Below are 11,764 nucleotides of genomic sequence, written 5' to 3'. Positions count from 1 at the left end.
CACTAGTGGCACCCGCACGGCTTCGCCCGTAATAGAAAAATTAAAGGTCTTTTGGTTCGCTTGTATATTTACAAATAATGTATGGTGAATTTTCTCGCGAATTGGCTTGTACCGACGTTACAGTTCCACGTAATGATAATTTCGTATCTCGCCAATTGGCTTGTGCCCATGTTACGGTTCCACGTTATGATAATTTCGTAATTTATGATAGTTTTTTTTCTTAAAATTGGAATAAAAAAATAACCACATCGAATTTTCGAAAAATCGCTTCGAGGTGCACACCCCCATGCTACATACTAACTTCGTGCTAAATTTCATGAAAATCGGCCGAACGGTTTAGGCGCTATGCGCGTCACAGACATCCTACAGACATCCTACAGATATCCTACAGACATCCAGACTTCCTCCGGACAGAGAGACATTCTGCTTTTTATTATTAGTAACTAGTGGCACCCGCACGGCTTCGCCCGTAATAGAAAAATTAAAGGTCTTTTGGTTCGCTTGTATATTTACAAATGATGTATGGTGAATTTTCTCGCCAATTGGCTTGTACCGACGTTACAGTTCCACGTTATGATAATTTCGTATCTCGCCAATTGGCTTGTGCCCACGTTACGATTCCACGTTATGATAATTTCGTAATTTATGATAGTTTTTTTTTCTTAAAATTTGAATAAAAAAAGAACCACATCGAATTTTCGAAAAATCGCTTCGAGGTGCACACCCCCATGCTAGATACTAACTTTGTGCCAAATTTCATGAAAATCGGCCGAACGGTTTAAGCGCTATGCGCGTCACAGACATCCTACGGACATCCTACAGACATCCTCCGGACAGAGAGACTTACTGCTTTATTATTAGTAAAGAAAACCACATGAAAATTTTTAATAAAACATTAAAACATAATTTTAAAAAAATCAAAAACCAAAAATTACCGGAAATTTTATCTCACAAAAGTCTTCGTACACTTTGAAAAAATGTCAAAAAATTAGTGAATAATCTAACTTTTTACAAAGTTATTATTTAGTAGAACATCATGCAGTATCATCAACAAGAGCTTTTAAACGTCTGGGAATAGATTTCATTGTTTTTTCTTTCTTTTTTTACGTAATTTCTGAGAAAGTGTTCAACCCCAGTTTGAGTCTTACTGTTTCTAGCTCTATTTTCATTTCAAAGCTGTATTTTCGTAATCTAGCCCCCAGATATCTCTAAATATGTTACATTAAGTTCAAATCGGGAGATTGAGGGGGTATTTCTAAGCTTAAGGACAATTTTTGAGGCACCAAACGCAAACGTGTGCTTCTTATCGTTATCTCGATAAAAAACAAAGTTGTTTCCGATTACCAAATTTTGAGCTAATAGTTTAAAATTGCTTTTTAAAATATTTAAATGAACAGCATGATTCATTATTTAATCAAAAAATTCCAAATTTCCAAGTCCTGAGGCTGTAATGCACCCTCACACTAAAACACTTTCACCATCCTGATTAACTGATCCAACTAAGTTCTTCAGATTAAATTCCTCATTTTTTCTTTTATTTACAGTTATACAACAATTTAACCCAAAATGTTAAATTTATTTTCATCTATAAGTAAGACGTTGTTCCAAAACGTTTTGAGCTTATTTATCATTGATTTTGCGACGGAAAGCGTAAGCTTACTGTTATTCGCACGAACAAGAAAATTTCTGCAGGAAGAGGTCCCATTTAATCCAGTTAATCAGAAAACTTGGCGAACAATTTTAGGTGAAAATTAAACGTAAAATGTTTCATTCAATTCTGCAGAAATTATTTCAGCACTCAAATGTGTATTTTTCATAATTTTTTTAACTGTAAACCTCCGATCACGCATTGTTAACTTTGCCAGTTGACCTTTTCTTACCGTGTTTTCGATCCTATTCTTGTCTTTAAAGCATTTTATCAAGCACTTCACTATAGAATGGTATAAATTACCTAATTTAGAGACATTTCAAACCAATTTACCGCTACTGTGAGTAAACAATTCAAATTTCGATTGGTGTTTGTGGTGTTTTTCAAATACCAGTCATTTTAAAGTAATAAGCACAATATTAAGGAATAAATAAACAAAAAGTTAAAGCCAAATGACTTTTAAGGGTCAACACAATGCAAAAATAATAAAAAAATGACATATGATAGTTTTAATCATGAATTTATTCGAAAAAATTTGAGTGTACGACGACTTTTGTGGCGTATTATTTCTCCGTCTCTTCATTTTTTGACAAATTTCAAAAATAAAATCTGGCAATATTTTAAAAAAAAATTACTGAGTTTTATTCAGAATGGCATAAGAATGGCGTGAAAAAAAAATGGACTTCACATTCAAATTCAGTTTTGCGTTATTTTGGTTTTACTACAAAATTTCAAGGTGTACGAACACTTTTGTGAGCCACTGTATATCTGAACTGTTTATGTAGAATTACAATCAGCTTTTTACATAAAATGACACACACTTTTTTGTTGATTACGTGAAACTAAAGAACCAAGACTTATTAAATACCAATAAGCATTAATTTAATACCAAGTCATCAGATTCCAATTTAGATTTAGTTAAAATCCTTAAAAACAATCGTTTTTGTTCAACTCTGTTTCACAAAGAATTCCAAACAATCTTAATTTAACATGTTCTTTTAACGATATAAACTGTATTTTAAAAATAGAAACAGGAAGGAAAAAGAGAGTTATTACAATTCGAAAACTCACCCATGTGACAGGAAAAAGTACAACAAAATAAACATAATTAGTCACACATCCTAAGTGTACCAAAATATGAGGCCGGTGAATGATAAACTTACTCTACAATCAATAAACATAGTTAAAGAAACAATTTTCATATGCTGAAAAGAGTTAAGAACGTTGAATGTAAAAAATAAAAAAAAGTCAGACGATAAAATAAAGGCTATGTCCGAATAGGGCAACCAATTTTAAACTAATTTTAAATGAAATTCTAGATGGAAACGTTGTTTTAAGATTTGGACATCAGCCAAAAAAAATTCTTTTAAAACAATTATTAGAATTTTACTTGCTCACGCATATGCAAAATGGCAACAGGAAAGAAATAAAAATTCCTGAATAACGTTATGTTAATTAACGTTTTAATTAATATTTCCGCTAATTAAAGTCGCACAATTACGAGATTGGTCCTATTGTTTTCTTTGGAAAATTTCGAATTGATCGGTATCTAGTTTGACTCTCGATTCGCAGCGGTTCTCGAGAAGATCGATCTTCAGACAGACAGACGGACGCGAACAGATTTTAATATTATAGTGGATTGTTATTCGCAACTCCAACGAACTATAGGGGGCACTGCTGTCACTGTCTAATGGCGGACGAAAAAACTAAAACACGCACGTGGTAACGAAGAAAATGTTAATAAGCCTAGTAAATTTAGTTCGTATACATGATTTTTTCGCTTTATTCTTTTAAAATTAATTTTCAAAGTCTTGTTGATATTCTGGCCCACGTGGAAAGAAATGAAAGTTCAAGAAGCATTACTAAACGTCAAACATCAATGCAAACTACGTAGTTCGTAGTTCTAAGCAGCCTTTTCCACGATGTTGAATTCGATATTTATCAATTCTTGATAAAACTAAATAATAATTGTGGCCTGACAAGAATAACAATTAATGTTAGAAAATTTAATATGACATTACATATTATTATCAAAAGAAGATGATACTTCTTTGCCTTGCTTGGCTACCGCTTATTGTTTTGCATTTGTAGCTGAGTTATTTCTCTCAAATTCCCGAATCGGTTAAATTAAATTTTTTTTGTTTCGATGTTTCTAATTTCTGAGTTACGATTTAATTATGTCATGTTATGCAAATCATCAACAAAATTCTCAGGTATATGGTAGTAGTTTTCTTTTCAGTTGATTGACCATTATTTCTTTTTACTTATCGAATTCTATAATCTTACTACCATTTTATTCCACTCATGATAAAAATTAAAAATGGTTTAACTAAAAACGCGAAATCTCGCCAAGGCTACTTTGCTCGCACAATACTAAAACTATAACCCTAAACAAATTTGGCGAAACCTTTCAGCTGAGAATAAAAGGAATAAAGTAAATTCTTTCTCGGTTAAACATTTTTCATTTTGTTCTACGATAATATATTCAAGAAAATATTTTTCATACCGTCCATTCGAACTGAATGCTGCTGTAAAATATGGTTAGTTAAACTAATTTAAGATTTAAAAAAAAACCATATTCTTACAAATTCATACAAAACAATAAAAATTTTTACCTTGCATAACGTTATCCAAGTTTGTTAATCCAGAGTTTTCGCTTTGACCATTTCTCAATCAACTCACATTTTAGAAGGAACTAAGGAAAGCTAACAATTCTAATCTGTCATTCATAAATCTCTGTCTGGATATCTTTCTGTCCAGACCCCTCTCTGTCTGTCAGGTTCACTGTGACGCGCATAGCGCCTAGACCGTTCGGCTGATTTTCATGACATTTGGCACAGATTTAGTATGTAGCATGGGAGTGTGCACCTCGAAGCGATTTTTCGAAAATTCGATTTTGTTCTTTTTCTATTCCAACTTTAAGAAAATTTCCTCAGCCAAATTATTATAAGATGGAAGCGTAAATCACCAAGTTATCATAACGTGGAACCGTAACATGGGCAAGCCAAGAAAATAGAAATTCACCATACATTATTTGTAAATATACAGGCGAACCAAAAGACCTTTTAATATTCGACTACGGGCAAAACCATGTGGGTACCACTAGTAAAAAAAATAAAAGAGATAAAAATTTGGACTTTTGAATACCTCGACAGGTACAATTGATGAGCCAAATTTCAAAGAAATGCAAAAATGTGAGGGAAAATCTTTGGATAATTTGACATGAACTGGCTGGAGGGTAGTTATAAATAATGTTTCTTTGAATCATATCCATTTTCAGAGCTTCTTTGCACAAAAAGTTTTAGTTGATTCATTTAGAACGTGTAAGACATTTTCATTTTTATCCGCTGAAAATTCTGTTTTTTCAGTAGTACAACGGTGTTGTTTCCATCAGTCGAAAGTACTGCTTTTAATAACTAAAGTTGATAGAATGAGCAAAAAAAAAAAAAAAAAAAAAAAAAAATCAATTTGAATTTTGACATCTTGAATTCAAATAATGTTTTTCGCAATCTCGAGTGTGTGTGTGTGTATGTAGGCGTCTGTGTTTGTGTTAGTATGGGGGATCGTTGTATGTGTGGGGGGGGAGGTATCTGTATGTGTGTTTTTGTGTGTGCTTGTGTCTGTGTGCAGGCATGAGTGTGTGGGTAGTTGTGTTTATGTGCGTTTTGTGTGTGTAGGCATGTGTGTTTTTGTCTGTGTGAAGGCATGAGTGTGTGGGTAGTTGTGTGTGTGTGTGTAGGTGTGTGTTTGTGTATGTGTTTGTGTGTGTGTGTATGTGTAGGTGTCTGTATGTATGCGTGTGTCTGCTTGTGTGGGTTTGTGTGTGTATGTGTAGGTGTCTGAATGTATGCTTGTGTGTGTAGGTGCGTGTATGTATGCGTATGTGTGTGTGGGATATGGACGCAACCTGGAGACACTTTTCGCTAGAGGAGCAGCATCGTGAGGCGGCCGGTCATATCATAGGATGCCAAAAACAGTCAAATGAGAACAATAAACAATGTGATTGCTCAAAAAAAAAAAAAAAAAAAAAACTTGATAAGAATGAATATGAAGGTTTATTTACAGAGAAAAGTGGGAGGGTTCGATAAGGTTTTTTAATGCGAACGTGATATTTCCTTCAGAACACAAATCAGCAAAAATGCTGCCAGTTCCTTTTACTAGGGAACAGTATGCGACATTGAAAGAAGTACATTCTTCATACTCTCCACCTCATAGACCTTTGAAATTTACATGGAGCTCCTCTCAATTTTCACGGGACCCAGATAGCTTAGATCACGTGACAAAGACGATAAATCGTTTGAGGCCGAAAAAAAAACTGCTGGAGCACGTGCCGCTTATTCCGGTAGCAGTAAAGATGTTGGTATTTCAGGTCTTGTGCTGGAATAGACACCGTCTTTTTTCTTTTGTACCTCAATCTTCTTTACCAAGACCAAGAAATGGTTGAAATAAGAAATATAACCCGTAGTGAAACATTTAAAAAACAATAGTTTTCCTGCTAACATCCTTATTTTTGTAATAGATATTTAAATCCGAAGGGATTTTTTAAAAACTTTATTACTCCTACTGTCCATTCTACTAAGCGGCAGTTTTTCAACGTTTTCGTACTCGTTCCTACATAGAAGTGGCTACTTTTATTAACCAGTGACTTTATTAAGCAGCAGATACTGCATATATTTTATGCATGGGCTTTCATCCATTACTGCGTTTCATCAGTTTCGTGCTGAAAGGAAAAAAAAAAAAGAAGAAATACTTTTGGAACAAATGCGGAGATCTTAAAAAGAATTCGGTACTATAAATTGCCGATTACCACTGCAATCGAGACTTGGCCATTTGCATCTAAGTTAGAGCTAAACCTGCTTCCCAATGCATGCAAACTGGCCGCTAAAAGGAATGTGACTGTTTGCTAGCGGGGCGTAACAGCAAGCTATAAGAATTGTGACTCTCTTTTCAGATTTTTATTTCGGAACACGAACTTTCTTATCTTTTGCATTTGGTATAATGAACAATAGTTAAACGAAGTGTACGCTTTCAGGAAATGGTATAATAGAAGCTTTGTGCAATAAAAACGAGTGAATTGTAAGTTTTTTTTATTTATTTTTTTTTTTTTTTAGCGCTATGAATTCGGAAGCTCTTTTTTTACTTTCTTCTATATCTAATATATAGAAGAAAGTATTGGATTCGTGCAAATTTTCGAATTTCGAATTTTGACGGATTCGAACGTTTTGAGGTGCGCTAAGTTCATTTCGACTATTTTTGGAAAATGTCTGTCTGTCTGTGTGTGTGTATGTATGTGTGTGTGTGTGTGTATGTGTGTGTGTATGTGTGTGTGTGACCAGTTTTTTTGTGGCCGCTCTACAGCAAAAACTACCGCATGAAATCGAACGAAATTTGGTACACATATGTGCCCCTATGTGAACTTGTGCCCATTGGTTTTTGGCGCGAATCCCTCCAAGGGGGGTGGAGCAATGGGACGTTTTATGAGTTACGCGTGATTGCTATTCCTCAGGAAGTAACTGGCGGAATCAAACAAAATTTGGTCCATATGTTGCCAGTAACAGGAACAGGTGCTGATTCAATTTTGGGGTCAATAACTCAAACGGGGGTTGAGCTATAGAACGTTTTTTGTCGTCAATTGTGACTGCTGTATCTCAAGAAATAATGAACGGAATGAAAAAAAAAAATTATCGGCAAGTAGCCTTTAGTGGGTATAAAAGCTGATTTTATTTTGGTGTCAACAGCTAAAAAGGGGGGTAGCGCAATCGCCCGTTCTTTTTACTTTCTTCTATATCTAATATATAGAAGAAAGTATTGGATTCGTGCAAATTTTCGAATTTCGAATTTTGACGGATTCGAACGTTTTGAGGTGTGCTGAGTCCATTTCGACTATTTTTGGAAAATGTCTGTCTGTCTGTGTGTGTGTGTGTATGTATGTATGTGTGTGTGTGTGTGTGTGTGTGTGTGTATGTATGTGTGTCACGTCTGTGTGTGACCAGTTTTTTGTGGCCGCTCTACAGCAAAAACTACCGCATGAAATCGAACGAAATTTGGTACACATATGTGCCCGTATGTGAACTTGTGCCCATTGGTTTTTGGCGCAAATTCCTCCAAGGGGGGTGGAGCAATGGGACGTTTTTTGAGTTACGCGTGCTTGCTATTCCTCAGGAAGTAACTGTCGGAATCAAACAAAATTTGGTTTATATGTTGCCATTAACAGGAACAGGTGCTGATTTAATTTTGGTGTCAATAACTCAAACGGGGGTTGAGCTATAGAACGTTTTTTGGTCGTCAATTGTGACTGCTGTATCTCAAGAAATAATGAACGGAATGAAAGAAAAATTTATCGGCAAGTAGCCCTTAGTGGGTATAAGAGCTGATTTTATTTTGGTGTCAACAGCTAAAAAGGGGGTAGCGCAATAGCCCGTTCTTTTTTTCCATTGTGAGTACCCTATCTCAAGAAGTAATGCTACGTTCTGGTTGAAATTTGGAATATATGTGAATCCATACGTAAACAGGCTTTGGTTCAATTTTGACGCCAATCGCTCCAAGAGGTGTTGATTTTTTTTTTTTTTTTTGCGAATAAAAATAGCTTTATTAATGCAACAATAAGAAAGATAAATCGTAATAGATTGTCGTCTGCGTATTTCTCGTGATTTTAATTGTATGGAAATGATCGGAAATATTATCTCAATGATTTAAAATTTTTAACTGTTGCCATCTTATGTTTGTTAACAAATAAAATATTTGTAATTAATTCAAGCAAGGCTTTTAAAATAACTTTCAATTTTCGCTCTTTGCTTTGCTTTTGCAATAATGCAGACATTGGGATTGTCGTCAAGTTTTTTCATGTGTAATTTTGTTTTTGTTGGGAATATTGCTTCCTCGTCAAGCATGGGGAGGGATCAGAAAAAAAAGAAAAATATAGAAGAAAGTTTCGTGATGGCCACAACATACTAGTTTCCCATTGTGAGTGCCCTATCTCAAGAAGTAATGCTACGTTCTGGTTGAAATTTGGAATATATGTGAATCCATATGTAAACAGGCTTTGGTTGAATTTTGACACCAATCGCTCCAAGGTGTTGGTTTTTTTTTTTCGAATAAAAATAGCTTTATTAATACAAGAATAAGAAAGATAAATCGTAATAGATTGTCGTCTGCGTATTTCTCGTGATTTTAATTGTATGGAAATGATCAGGAGTATTATCTCAATGATTTAAAATTTTTAACTGTTGTCATCTTATGTTTGTTAACAAATAAAATATTTGTAAATAATTCAAGCAAGGCTTTTAAAATAACTTTCAATTTTCGCTCTTTGCTTTGCTTTTGCAATAATTCAGACATTGGGATGGTCGTCAAGTTTTTGCATGTGTAATTTTGTTTTTGTTGGGAATATTGCTTCCTCGACAAGCATGGGGAGGGATCAGAAAAAAAAAGAAAAATATAGAAGAAAGTTTCGTGATGGCCACAACATACTAGTTCTTCTATGCTACCTTTTTAAAAAGGAGTTTTTACTATTTAATTACTTGTTTATTATTATTTTTTTTGTAGCTATGTAGTGTAGTACAGACTAAACATTTTGTCTCTAGCTTAATGAGATTTTAATACCTGCAAGCAGTTTTGATTCATACAATTAGCAAAAATGCTGATGTATTCCAGCAGCATTAAAAAAAAAATACATATACTAATTTTTGACTTTGGGAGTTAGAAAGAACCTCTCTTCCCTGTAACAAACAGGGCATCGGTTCTCAACCCTTTAAAGGTTATTACCTCATAAAACGAGTAATACATTGTAAAACCCCCCCTTAATGTTAAAACCTTTATCCCACTTAAGTTACGAAAAATAAATAATACTTTAAATTCATTTTAATTATGTAGTAATTTATAACGAAATTAAGAAGTAATTAATGAGACGTTCGCCATTGCTTAGTTCTAACAATGAACCATGGCCCCACTGAATACTTAACGGCCGTGGCAATCGCTGAAACTCATGGCAACAAAGAGGGCGCCACTGGCTACCCCTGTTTTTGTTTCCACTTGGCGTGATTGTGAGCGTTGGCGCTTTGGCATCTGTGAGTACGTGATTTCTTGACTTATTATCGGGCGTACGTCATTTGACGAAAATTTTAATTTCAAAAGAAGGAATGAAGAGAAAAAGTGCTGGATAAACATTGTATTACAAAGGTGAAGAGCATTTCTTATTGTTATTTTAATATCATATCAAAAATTACGTGTAATAAAAAATTTTAACTAAACACAGAAAACATATGATTTTTTTTAAATATTAATGCGTAATTCTTAATATATTTTTTCAAACTTTTTTTTTTTTTTTTTGAAAGCTTTGCAAATAATTTTCAAATTTTTTATTGAAAATCCCCTGGGGTTTCCTTTTTGGATACAACAGTTCTAAGATTGATGATATATGGCAGGCAGCCCTCATTTCTAATTTTACATGCTCATTTACATGCGAATTTTTTCTGCTCAATAAATTACATCGAAAAAAAAAAAAAAAAAAAACACGCTCCGCAATCTGTAAATACATTCATTTTTCAAAACTTGAGAGGGTCATTCATTGCCCCTTTTGACCCTGATGGGGATTAGAGGGGGGGGGGGGGTATAGGAATTTACGTTAACAATTGCCATTCTTAATATAAATAAAAATAACATGGAGCTAGAAAAAACTTTCATTTTCCCGAAGCTTAGTTTTTAATTAATTTTTTTAACTGTCCGATTTTGAAAATAAGGCGTGGTCTTTATGACGTCACAAATGATGTACTTTGGCGCATCTGTCTACCGCGTTTCTACGTTATGATGATCAAGAAGCGAATTACATATTGCACTCTACGCTTACTATCAATCATATAGTTGCCAACACTTGTGAGTAAAGAAACTAATTGAATTTTGTGCTCTGTGAGTGGTATCAGTGAATGGCATTTCATCATTTGTGATGTCATCGGCAGAAGCGTAAACAATGAAAGCGCACCGATTAATGCAATTTTTTTAAATATTAAACTTAGTCAAGTTATTTTAAAAAATGATCATATCCTATGATTTTAAAAATGTTCTTTCAAAAAAAAAAAAAACCTTGAAATTTCGGAAACGACCCTGTTGCTTTACGCGCTTTGAGCATTAAAAAAATGTATATATATACACCCAATCCTCTTTTTATGCGGTAAATAGGGACCGCATAAAAAATCGTGTAAAAAAAATGCTTGAAACTTCACCAGTAGCTTTAAAAAGTTTTCGCAACTGAGTTAAAAAATATTTTTTTATGCGGTGGATAGGGATTGCATAAAAAAAAGTCTCACGTAGAAAATACCCAAAATATTATATTTAAACGAAATCGAAATAAACCAAGCGATGATAATTTTGCTGACTCCCGAAAAATTTCCCGAATTAAGAAATTTTTGGAAAGTCACAGTGACTTCCCATCGGATGCCCCTGTCGACCCTTGATGATACTACCAAGCACTCGTTTGATAAATAATTTTCGCTCGTTTTATAAATAATTTTTATAAACTAAACAAAAAAAAAAAGTCCGCACAAAAACAGGTTTGGGTGTACACACACACATCGGAAGGCGCACAGACCGGAGAGCGTTCACTTTAGCTCAAGTTCTATTCCCACCCCCAGGCTCCCACCTTACCTATAGCATCCCGGGTGCTATTACTTCAATATATTTTTCAATTGTTATAAAGTGTAAATAATTTTTATGATAAAGGTCAGATTCGGCCATAAAATATTTATCTTTCTTACGGCCTCGTATTACCTATTCTAAAAAATCAACAGTCATATTATGACGGGTGCAAATTTCTTGGTCATTTCCATTTCATTCCATTTGTAGAAACAAGAAACCCAACGAGTAGGATCCTATCGCAATTCATGATCGTGAATAACTTAATTCGAACTCATCAAGCAGCCAAAATTCAAATTATTATTATTTTTTAAAATTTATTTTTAACATTTAACAAATACATGCAATAGGAAAAGAAACTCCTCAAATATCTACACATGAATTTGTGAATTTTTAAAAAAAAATGGGGAACAGATTATTTTACAAAATATCAACACTGTTGGTATTTTGTAAAATCCTAGCAGGGGAGAGTTCCGAACAAAATTTATT

Source organism: Uloborus diversus, chromosome 1, assembly GCF_026930045.1.
Source record: "Uloborus diversus isolate 005 chromosome 1, Udiv.v.3.1, whole genome shotgun sequence".
Lineage (NCBI taxonomy): Eukaryota > Metazoa > Arthropoda > Arachnida > Araneae > Uloboridae > Uloborus > Uloborus diversus.
This window is presented reverse-complemented; position numbering follows the sequence as displayed.